This window comes from Artemia sp. Qi Xiang Cuo, chromosome 7 (assembly GCF_049724085.1).
Source record: "Artemia sp. Qi Xiang Cuo chromosome 7, ASM4972408v1, whole genome shotgun sequence".
NCBI lineage: Eukaryota > Metazoa > Arthropoda > Branchiopoda > Anostraca > Artemiidae > Artemia > Artemia sp. Qi Xiang Cuo.
Window position 1 is genome coordinate 19,379,365 of NC_142800.1, and position 12,624 is coordinate 19,391,988.

General features: G+C 36.3%; 1 protein-coding gene across 1 annotated transcript in view; it reads left to right on the plus strand.

Moving 5' to 3' along the window:
- The window catches only part of Appl (amyloid-beta-like protein), a 167,535-nt gene that overhangs the window by 17,707 nt on the left and 137,204 nt on the right, over nucleotides 1–12,624 (plus strand). The gene's annotated exons all lie outside the window — the stretch shown is intronic.

Sequence of the window (12,624 nt, forward strand, 5' to 3'; positions counted from 1 at the left end):
TTTTTTGTTACGTTTTTATGAGTTCGAAAATAATTAGGGGGTGGGGCCAGAGGCCGTACCCTTTTTACTATATTAGTCACTTTTTTGTACTTTTCGATTTTTTCTGTTTCGAAAAATGAGGCTGTTCTTTTCTAGGTGACCATTGCTGTTAGCCATGACTTACAACCAGGGTTGTATCCAGGATTTTTTTCTGGGGGTGGGGGAGGGGAGTACAAGAACTTAAAAAACGCATAAAAAAATTGTTTTTATGCTTTTTTGTTACGTTTTTACGAGTCAGAAAATAATTAGGGGGGGGGGCCAGAGGCCGTACCCTTTTTACTATATTAGTCACTTTTTTGTACTTTTCGATTTTTTCTGTTTCGAAAAATGAGGCTGTTCTTTTCTAGGTGACCATTGCTGTTAGCCATGACTTACAACCAGGGTTGTATCCAGGATTTTTTTCTGGGGGTGGGGGAGGGGAGTACAAGAACTTAAAAAACGCATAAAAAAATTGTTTTTATGCTTTTTTGTTACGTTTTTACGAGTCAGAAAATAATTAGGGGTGGGGCCAGAGGCCGTACCCTTTTTACTATATTAGTCACTTTTTTGTACTTTTCGATTTTTTCTGTTTCGAAAAATGAGGCTGTTCTTTTCTAGGTGACCATTGCTGTTAGCCATGACTTACAACCAGGGTTGTATCCAGGAATTTTTTTGGGGGTGGGGGAGGGGAGTACAAGAACTTAAAAAACGCATAAAAAAATTGTTTTTATGCTTTTTTGTTACGTTTTTACGAGTCAGAAAATAATTAGGGGGTGGGGCCAGAGGCCGTACCCTTTTTACTATATTAGTCACTTTTTTGTACTTTTCGATTTTTTCTGTTTCGAAAAATGAGGCTGTTCTTTTCTAGGTGACCCTTGCTGTTAGCCATGACTTACAACCCGGGTTGTATCCCGGTTTTTTTTCGGGGGGTGGGGGAGGGGAGTACAAGAACTTAAAAAACGCATAAAAAAATTGTTTTTATGCTTTTTTGTTACGTTTTTACGAGTCAGAAAATAATTAGGGGGTGGGGCCAGAGGCCGTACCCTTTTTACTATATTAGTCACTTTTTTGTACTTTTCGATTTTTTCTGTTTCGAAAAATGAGGCTGTTCTTTTCTAGGTGACCATTGCTGTTAGCCATGACTTACAACCAGGGTTGTATCCAGGATTTTTTTCTGGGGGTGGGGGAGGGGGTACAAGAACTTAAAAAACGCATCAAAAAATTGTTTTTATGCTTTTTTGTTACGTTTTTACGAGTCAGAAAATAATTAGGGAGTGGGGTCAGAGGCCGTACCCTTTTTACTATATTAGTCACTTTTTTGTACTTTTCGATTTTTTCTGTTTCGAAAAATGAGGCTGTTCTTTTCTAGGTGACCATTGCTGTTAGCCATGACTTACAACCAGGGTTGTATCCCGTATTTTTTTCTGGGGGTGGGGGAGGGGGGTACAAGAACTTAAAAAACGCATCAAAAAATTGTTTTTATGCTTTTTTGTTACGTTTTTACGAGTCAGAAAATAATTAGGGAGTGGGGTCAGAGGCCGTACCCTTTTTACTATATTAGTCACTTTTTTGTACTTTTCGATTTTTTCTGTTTCGAAAAATGAGGCTGTTCTTTTCTAGGTGACCATTGCTGTTAGCCATGACTTACAACCAGGGTTGTATCCAGGATTTTTTTTTTGGGGGTGGGGGGTACAAAAACTTAAAAAACGCACCAAAAAATTGTTTTTCAAATTTGTCATGCAGAAATTGGGGGGGGGGGGGTTCAAACGCCATACCCCCTGGACGCGAACGTGCATACAACCTGTCAATTATTGTCCTGATTCTACTGATTTTACACTTTAATTAAAAGAAAAATGATTTATTCTATTCAATGGAATGAAAACGAACTCGTTAATAATATAATAAGAATAATAGTAACTTCCGTCGAGTCAAAGCGTCTATGTTGTAGCTTTTATTATTTATTCCTTATGTTAAATTATTTTTGATACGTGTATTTTATTCAAATTTTAAACTCAAATACACTTTTCTTTTGTTTAATTTCTCTATTTGTCTTGGGAAGTCTAAAGTTAGTCCCTGTATTTTCTTGACAAGATAACTTTACATACTAAATAGGTATTCCATAAATTATAATATTAACAAGGATGACTACATAACATGACACATGAAATTTAAGACGGTGAAGCATAGATTGCTTTACGTCAGAAAAGAAAATTAAAATTCGTGAAAGGGTATAAAATAAATTAAACCAGTTGTTGTCAAGTTTTTTTTTATATTTTTTTTTAAGAGTTTGTCTCATTCAGACATCAAGGGTAAATGCAAGGGTGTATTTACGATTTCTGTCCGGGGAGGTCTTGCAAAAAAGTTAGAAAAATGCATCAAAAATTTGTTTCAATACATTTTTGTTGTGTTTTTACGAGTTAGAAAAAATTGCGGAAGGGGAGGGGTTAAACCAACTGTGAAGGTGAAGTTCTTAAGGTGCAAAAATACTCATTTAATATTATTTTTGAATCGGGAGTTTCAATTACTCTCCTGTACAGCTTCCATTTTTTTCAGAAATCCTATTGCAACTCCCTGTTCGAATTCACTGAAAAGCAGTATGAGGCTCAGAGATACACACATAAATAGCCTACATCCAAGTCAATGGCGTATCCAGGATTTTTGTTCAGAAGGGGGGGGGGTGGTATTTTTCGGAAGTGGTTTTATACAAGAAAAGCTTATAACGCATCAAAATTTGTTCATATGAATTTTGTTACGTTTTTAGTCGTATATTCTACACGACCAAATAAACCATAAAATAAATTGCAACGTGCATATGATCCACCCGTTTCTTCATTTATTTGGCTTTACCTTCATCAGTTCATTTTTTTGTATATGTTATTGTAATTCAAAAGATTACGCGGAGGGCCGTAAAAAAGAAGGACGGCGATGTTCCACTTAGTCCACGACTCAAGGATTGACCTACTCCTCTTCAAAAGAAAAAGAAAAAAAAAATGTCGATGGTCCACTCGGTCCGTGACTAACGTATTAATCTACTCTTCTCCTAAAAGTTGTATTTGGTAGGCTGTTTCTTGAAAAAAAACAAAAAACGGAAAAGAGTATGTATCTTAAATTGAACCCCTACCTCTAAACATGTATATTACGCGACAGCCCTAGTCAAATTCCACTTTGATTAATCAAATATGGCTAAATAAGCCACAAACTAGATTACACTTGTTTCTTTATTTATTTGGCTTAACCGTCATTGTTCATCTTAACTTATGGGCTATTTCAATTTGGAAGATTGCATACAGGGTCGTAAAAGGGACGCCTACAAGGCCACATCCAGGATTTTGTCTTTTCAGTGGGGTCACAAAAGAAACTTTACAAGTTGCATAAAAAATTCGTTGATAAGCCCATTTGTTACTTTTTCACACGTCGGACACAAATTTCGGGGGGGGGGGGGCTCAAACTGGGTACCGCTTCTCCTCCCGATATGGTGTCGGTACGTCTGTATTCCACTCCGTCAATGACTCTACTCTTCTTCTAAAAAAATGTATTTGGTGCACTGTTTCAAAAAAAAAAAAAAAAAATCGGAAAAAAAGAGAGCATGTCATTTTAATGTCATTTAATGCATGTATGTTTGTTGTGACAGCCTGAATCAGATTCCACTTTGATTGTATACAACTAATTCCAGAGTTTCTTCTCGGCTGCGCTAAGATTAATAAGACTTAAGATCATATTTCATTGTGTCAGTCATCACTGTCTGGTAATGTTGTCAAGAGTATGCAGTGAAACGTGCTAAATTTCTTCTACGGGTGTGTTTGGCTAGGATCAATTGAACATTCTGACGGATAAATGGGTTATATCTTCAAAGGCGTGTTGTTCTTCAGAATATCGTAGTTTGTTCGTATTTCTAAATGATAGATGAAGGTTGTTGATTAAGCGCATAATAACTTTTCTTAGTCGGTGTCAATTCCTTGGCTACGGAAGATGTTCTACTCTGATTGACTAATTTTCTTTCTAGCCTGTGTTTCTCTTTACCTCTTAACTAGCAAGAATTTCTGTATCGATCAATGGAAAAATTGCTAACTTTAAAAGTTTGCTGAAGTGTGTATAATCTTTTGGGTTTTCTGCTATCTATAGCTTAGATAAAAAGTTTTGCATCCTGAATTTTCTTTTTTTTTCTTAATAATGGATGGTTCGTTAATTACAAAGGGCATGAAAGCTGTCTTTTCATAATTATATCGGCTAAATGCTGCTAAATTAGATCGTTCGAAATAGCGCTTTAAAAATAGGATAAAACGTGTTTTTGGGAGTAATTTTGAGACTTATGGGATTGTAAAATCAGTAATAAAAAGGTTGCTTTAGCTTGTCAAAATTTAGGGGGTGATTCAGCAAGTCTGCGGCTTTCAATTTTGTTCTAATGAACGATTGATGGAGTCGCTTTCTAGTGATTCCCGCGCATTTTTGTTACGCATGATGGTTACATACATTTCTCCCGGGGGGGGGGCTTAAAATACGAAAAATGTAATTTTGTCCGCTCTGTCAAATGCTTTCCCGTAACACATTGCTTTCTAGTGATTCCCGCACTTAGCATTTTTATTACACACGATTGGTATATGCATTTCTCCAAAAAAAGGGGAATCCCAAAAATGCCTTGTTATATCTTACGTATTCCTTGGCGGAACAGGCCCCCTTGAATTTAGGTTTTAAATTATATGGCTTGATAAATTTTTGCGTAAATTTCAAGTTTGAACGTAACCTGAATATAATTTCGATTCCACCTTTCGAAAATAAGCGAGTGATTCGTCAAGATTATCAGTAGTATCGATTGCCTTACAATTTCTTATAAGAAAGCGAAATATACAACACCAATATTTGCGTCTTCTACAGCATGTCCAGCGTTTATTGTTCAGATAGCAAGCTGTTAACAAAGTAAATGAATATCAAGGGGAACAATTGTACTATTCACTGTGTGTCTTCAACATTATTTAATTAGCTGTAAAACCATTCAAGCTACTTGCATCATCAGAACTATTTTCCCAGATGATAATTTTCCTTCAAAATCTATAGGTTCCCTTTTCCTCGCTCCGAAATGTTTTCTTATATTTTAGTGAACATAAAGACAATTTTTCTTCGTTGACGAAATTGTGCTCGAGTTGTATGTTGCCGTGAATGTCCGAAATCTTGTTAATGTAGGTTATATTATCTTAGGTTAGGTTTAATTTAGTTATAAATATCAGAAACGGGTCAAGAACCTAAACTAACATAACCCACCCTAACCAAACTTAATCTAACCTAACCTGTCATCATCAAACCTTGCATAAATTGAAAAAGACGACTGGTAACGCTGACTAAATCCAAGGAGAAGAAAAGGTATTTCGGACATTCACCGGTGAATGTCGACATTCACGAAATTTGGACAGTCACGGTAGCATACATACATAGTACCGGGAGCCCCGGCACTCGACACGCAACAAGTTTGTATATATTTGATTCTCTAAGTACTCAATTGCATAATCTTCGCCTTATTCTTCAGTTCATGTCGTGAGGTGTCAAATACAGCAATTTTAATTATATTAAGAAATTCTGGTGTGAATTTAATCCGTCCTTCCTGTTAATGCATCATACAATTATTCTTTTCACAAAATTTTTTTTCTTTATGAGTATACTGTAATTCTTACCGTTGCATCGCTTGTGACCGCAGATTTTATTTATGACTCGGTGTAATCATCCCTGTCACTTATCTTCTAAACACCGATTTTTTTTCGTCCATTATTTTTATTTGGAACTCGTCCTGATGCTTATTGTCACAAATGTCCTCTAGCCCAGCGGTCGCCAACCTTTAGACGATTTTTGGACCGCTAAATATGTCATGTTTTTATGTTGGACCACTAATATGGATTTGGAACAGAAAGGTGCTGTAAATACATCCATAAATGATAATCAGAAAAGTTTTAATATAGTTAACAGTATATATACTATTGACTATATTAAATTAATTATAATATACTATATATACATAGTAATAATTTTTTTAAAAAGAAGAAAAACAACGTTTTTAGTGTGATGGTTGCTCTTGTATATTTGACATCATGAGTGGAGATTCTGTTTCAATGATGTTATTGCAAGACGTAGCGCTGCTTCGATCTCAAGCCGAGAGTAGTACTGAGCTTTAATTATTGTCATAAATGAAAATGTTTTTTCGTATAAATATAGTTGAAAATTGAATAAAAATTTTCATAGCTTCCCCACTCAGTAATGGGTATTAATTTTTGAAAGAGACTTGATAAAGCTCTTGATAAAGAGGACTTAAATTTTTAATTGGAGATTATCATCACTAGAAAGATCAATGAGGCTTTCAGTTTCCTTTAAGATTAATTCGTCCTCTTCGATGTTAGATATAAGTGGATTTATCATCCCCACCTTTCAGGTTGTGTTTTGTGTTTTTCTTTCATCTCCTTTTTGAACGTTCTTTGCAATGTTGTCTAACGAGGCCTGCAGATGCTCTGCTAAGAGTAATTCACTGATCAGCTGACTATTATTGTTAATTTTATCACTTTATCTTTACTTTTTCCAAAGTGCAAAATATTCACTTGCCTTTTCTCACTAATTATGGCTTTTCTTACTCAAAAGTTTCAAAAAGTCCATTTATTACATAGTTTTTAAATTGATAGCTGTGTACGTTACAGGTTTCAACTTAGAAAACACTTGCTCACATAAGTATCAGTATACTTTCAAGTAGCTTATGCTGGACCGCAGAAAATCAGGAACGTATAGGTCTCATAGGAAAAATTGAAACATAATGAATCTTTTTCGTCGAAATTTGTTCGCAGAAATAGAAAGGCAAAGGAAATGCATCCAATCATAGATATATGGTGATGCAAGAGTGTTGATCAGTAGAAATCATTAAGTGTATCCTTACATAGATGTATGTTAATTCAAGAATGTACAGCAGCAGAAATCGTTAAATGTGCCAACAAAACCCCAAGTCCATTTTTTTAGCCTTTTTCAGTCGGAATAAAGCTTTATAAAATTAAACGTAAATTTAAAATCTTAAATCTATGATAACTTTCCTTATTTTTTTTATGTCCATAAAATGCAAAAATACACATTGCTAAGCAATGGTACCTTTTCTTCGTGGACCACCTAAACATTTTCATGGACCATCAGTGATCCAAGGAGCACAGGTTGGCGACCGCTGCTCTAGCCGCAGGTCTCGCTGTGCTTCATTTTCGTGCATCATTACCTCAGATATTTTTCCATGCTTTTTGCTTCAGCTGTTCGGATTCATTCAAAACCTTGTGTAATTTCGCATGACGTCATTAGATACCAAAAAAATTCTTTCCCAGCTCTTTCCCGGTCGTTACATTTCTGCTTTAATTGAGTTGTTATATAATTCAGTAGCAACCTGGAATGTTCCATTGCCTATGCCCACTGAAGTATCTAAATTACGCATTGGCATAATTATTGTTTTATTCTTTAGTTTCAAGTCATATTGCGACATATTGAGAAATAATTCTTTCTTATCCTTTGTAACCAAATAATAGTATGTAGATAGATATAAAAGGCTACCATACTTGAGTAGCGGAAAGCGTTTCTTATCTTAATTATTGATTTTTGTTCCTGAAAAGTTTCCAGGACTTTCCCCACAAACTGTTTGTGCTTTCTTTGGTCGACTGCCTACTGAATCAGCTTTTCCCCCCATCCTCGACTAGTGTTTGGAACATCTCATTGGAAATTATGTCTTCCATAAATTTGATTTCCCTTCCTAAAATGCCTGACACAAACAGTCCTTTTGGGATTATCTTACTTAGCTCAGTGTATGTAGAAACGACTGGAGAACCGAAAAACTGGTATTTTCTATTTTTCTATGCAAGCAAAGACTCGTTTTAACTTGTTAACTTGAATGCGTTTTCTAAACCTGAATGAGGCATTTTTAGTTGTAAATGATTCTAAAATGTCGCAAGAAACTTTTGAACAATATAAAATTCCCAGTTCATAGCGTGGTCACTCCTCAAGGGAAAAGGGAAAGTATAAATGATCGGGGGTGGGGAGGGGGGCTTTTCTATCTCTAGGTAAATTTGAGGAGGACTGCCCCCTCCTCAATACCTCTATCTTCACGTTAAAGCTTTTTAGTACTTTAAAAAAGTATATAATTCTAATTAAACGGCCGTTGTGTTTCAGAAGGCGTTCTTGAAGAATTGGGACGAAAAAGTCAAACTTTAGCGTAGAGAGTGAGGTATTTAGGAGGGGACAGCCCCCCCCTCATATACATAATAATTTGTTTGTTTTAAGTTTTAATGTTGCTCCCTACTTTCAGTTGAAAAAAGTTTTTTTATTTAATTTCTGATCGTTTTTCAAATTATACCAGGAAATTCTGTTCCCCCTCCATGGAAAATTCCTTCCCTCATCGAAAAATTCCTCCATGGGGAGTTCCTCCCACGCAAAATCCCCCTGGACAATTCAATTTTCGCTGAAAACCCCCCTGAAAAATTTCTTGTGGACAGAATTCCGCCTGAAAAATTCTCCTTAGCATTCTTTCATTAAAAAAAAAAAAGATACAGCTTCCTCAGGATCAGTTACTCCAAACCTCTGAACTATCCTAGAATTACGTGACCATAGAGGGCATTGAAGCAGGTATTTAGCGAACCTGAAGAAACATGAGTATTTTTCTTATACCAGACTTGGCAAAAATCTCCTAAAAAGGGACAACATACAGAATGTGGGAAGGGCAAATTAATTAAAAAGAGATATAAGAATGTGTCAGTTGAAGTGCAATTTTGCAGTAGCTATTGATACATATGCAGTGGCAGTTGTACCAGAAATATGGCTTATCAGTGTTTGTCGGGTGTGAGAGAGAGTTGAACCGGTTGGGTGGCCAAGATCGGTGATACTTTCAACTGGCTGAACCATAGAGAGACCAAGAGTCACAGATAGGACGGGGCTGCTTTCACACCAGGTGAAGACGAGGAACTCACACTTCCCAGTATTAAATTTAAGACCTAGGTTTACGTATTCATCCTGCAGGCTTTTGAAAATTTCAGAAAGTCGTTCATTAGTTCGGCTGATATTAAGGATGTCATCAGCATATGACACAAGAGAAGCATCGATACCATCGGAAATGCAGAAAGATGGATGTTTTTGGGGATCAACAACATAGTTGTTGGATAGAACGGGAGAAGAAATTGCACCTTGGCGGGCTCCTCTTTGAACAGGGAATCTTTTAGCTTGAGGGACCGGCTCCATGGATTTTGAAAGATGGATTCTATGACGGATTCGAAGGTGTGAATACATGTCACAATGGTGCAACAATTTACACCCCTTTAGCAGGAAGAAGGAGCATTGCCGCGTGGATAAGGGAGTCGAAATCTCGACTGACGGAGGAATTCTTTTGGTGATATTTATGAGACTTCTCCCCACCGTGTATAGGAACAGTTTTTGAAAATTATATGCCGTCGAAATGAATTAGCCTATTTGATCCCAAAAAAGCAGTTTTGAAGCATAACATCCCAATTGCAAAAATTTTTGGTTCTACCCCTAAAATTTTGAATCAAATCAATTTTCCTTTTCGAAACCAAACTCAAAACGTGTTGTGTAAAACCATTAGTTCTTGATATCCAAATGGGAAGTTATTCGTGCTGGCAGCAGTACACGGTGAAAAATGCACTTCGGTCCGTCACGACAGTGTTGAGTGTTTGCCCAACTACTCTTTTTTTTCTGTAGCTGCTAATTTTTGTGCTCATTTTGTGCAAATTAAGATTTTTTGAATCAATAGAAAGTTAAAATAACTATATTCAACTGACAAAGTCAATTTTCAAATGCTGCGATGCTGAAAAAAAAAAGATGAGTTCCTATATCGTTGACGAAAGAAGGTTGAAAACTCCACTTCTAGATTTTGAATTGAAGTTATCAAGTATTTTGCAATAGGTTGCATCAAGACTGGGCTGGGAAATTGTAGACAGAGAAAAGCCAAGACAGATAGTCCAAGTAATTGAGAGGCAAATGTTTAAATGGCTGAGGCACGGGTAAATAGCAGGAGTGTGAATGACTCTCTTATTGGACACATACTTGTCAGGTTAGTTTTTGGAAAGGCATGCCTGCCTAGAGTCTTAGGCATGCTGATCAAGAATTTAAAAAAGAGGCAAACAATCTCCACGTGTTTGCTTTTTTGAAAAAAATCTGCCATTATAACTCCTCTCAGTCAATAATCTTAATTTAGGTTCTTAAAGTTTCTTCCCTCCATACTTTTGAAAAGGATACAAATGTAGCAGTGTTGTTGGTTCGTAATAAAGTTCCTTGCCTGGATTGGTCCTATCGATGCAGCTATTTCTCGAAGAGATGTGACTGAAATTCCAAATTAAGGAAGAACCCAAAATGACATTTTCTAAATAGGAAAATTATATGATTAGAATTTCAGAACCGTGCAAATGGCAATGCAACTTCGAGCATGCCATCCAACGTTAAAGTGTTTTAACAAAATCTAGATAAAAGTCTGTAGCTTTAAGTAGCTTTAAACCAGCTTAATGCAAGGTTAAAAGTAAATAGCTTTATGTAAATAATGAAATGGAGAAAAGGTTTACGTTGTCACTTACTTTACACTGATTATGCCTCTTTGCTAAGTACCGGATTTAGGGATCCTAGAAATGCTGAGCGAGAACACGTGGTTCTACTTTAAGCTACAAATAAAAAAATATGCATCTGAAGATTCTCTGTTAGTCTGTGAATAAATATTGACAATTGAAACGATGGAGTTTTTTTGTAGTTATTGCCGCTGCCCAACAACAACCCTGGTTTTGGCGTCCCCTGGCTCAAGTAAACCAAAGGCTATCACCATAATTGAATGCTCAGTAAATGGATTTTGAATGCAAACGATTTCTACCAAAATATCCTGGATCCTGTCCTTCTTACTTGACTTAATGATCTTACTGATAAACGATACACCTCCAGTGTTAACTATCCTGGCCAGTGTACTGGCTTCTTGTTTTCTACCGACCATTGAGAGGATCTGACCGAGTTTATTCCTTAACCTGAAGGGTGGAAGCTTCCAGGCTTCTGTGAGGGGTCAACCTCAGAAGGTATTCTGGTTGTTTTTTTCTGATAGAATGCGCGATAGGTGACCTGTCCCTCTCCCAAGTGGTATCCTGAGTTTATCAATGCCTGAAGTCCGACTTAGAGGGTGGCGATACCGAGGGGCACTTGACTCAAACAAGGAAAGGACGACTTCCCTATGATGTTTGTTGCTGGACTCCTCCAGACCTCTAGAAGAGTGGTGGACCACAAATCATCATTGGTCGTTCCCTTGAAGATCGGTCAAGAGTTATACGAGCGTCCCTCAATTAGCTGTGGTCTCTGGCTCAGAATCGCCTGACGTGGAGGTCAACCGTTCCTGCCCTATTCGCCATTAGGCGGTGGAAGATCTAAGTCTAAGTAAGTGAAAAACTCAGGCCACGTTTCGGGCATAAATCGCGTTATTTAGTGTGGAATCGCAGTGTTCATGATTTCATAATGATTGTGTTGTAATTAAATCCAACAATTCTTTCAAATGGTGAAAATCGAGGATGATGCGTTAAACTTGGTGCTCATCTAAAGAATTCACCTGTTGGAACTTTTCCCCATTTAGCTGTCAATTTCAGCTATCGCAAATTGACTGCAGTATATTTTACCTACTTAAATAATATACAATTTCTGAAAACATTTTATTTATGTCCATGCACCCTCAACACTTGTTATTTTGAATGTAAAGTTACAATTAATAGACTAGCAAGAGCATTAATTAATAAACAAGAATTAAATGAACTAGAACTAACAAGAACATGTATTCTTTTAAAAATGAGTATTAACTTTATGGTAAGGTTCTTTACTAGATAGCAGCTACTGCTTCAACCATGATCATAATAATTATGGGTATATGGCATATGGTTATTTAAGCCTTTTAGGTAATAGAGTTGTTACTTCTGAATGCACAGACAAAAAAAAGAAAAAAAAGAAGGAAATTGTGTCTTTGTCCAGAGATAAGCTAAACTGCCGTTGTATAGATATAACCAAAGATAAATTCTAGGTTTAGTAGATTTGTCTAAGGTGTAGATCTCATTGCCAGAAGCGGGAATGGACAAATAAATATTCTAGATGATTGAACGATTAATTTTTATGTAAACAACTTTAATGAATGCACAGACAAGGAGCGCAAATTTCAATTTACAATAGCACAAAAAAAAAAAATATGAAATGCAACATTCAGTATTGTTTAGAATATGGTTAATATTTTCTTCTGTGAGTATAAAATTGAAAATAACATACTGAAAAGAATAGACTTACCACTTTGTGTTTCGCTAAAGTACTACAGGTATGGTGCGCAGGCGATTGTCGCCTGCGCACCACGTATTCCTAGAAGTAATATGAATACTTTTTCTATTGACCCCCAAAAAATGAGTGAGACATAGCACCCCAGAGATGCTTTAAGGGCTTTAATAAAAACTTTCAAATAAAAAAAAAAAAAACAAGACAATTTGTAATGAATGTAACACGGCTTTTACAAACATTTTTCACGCCTGTAAACAATTCTTTGGCACAAAATTTTAAGATATCTCGTATCTTTGGGTTGTACCATTCAATGCGGCTTGAAAT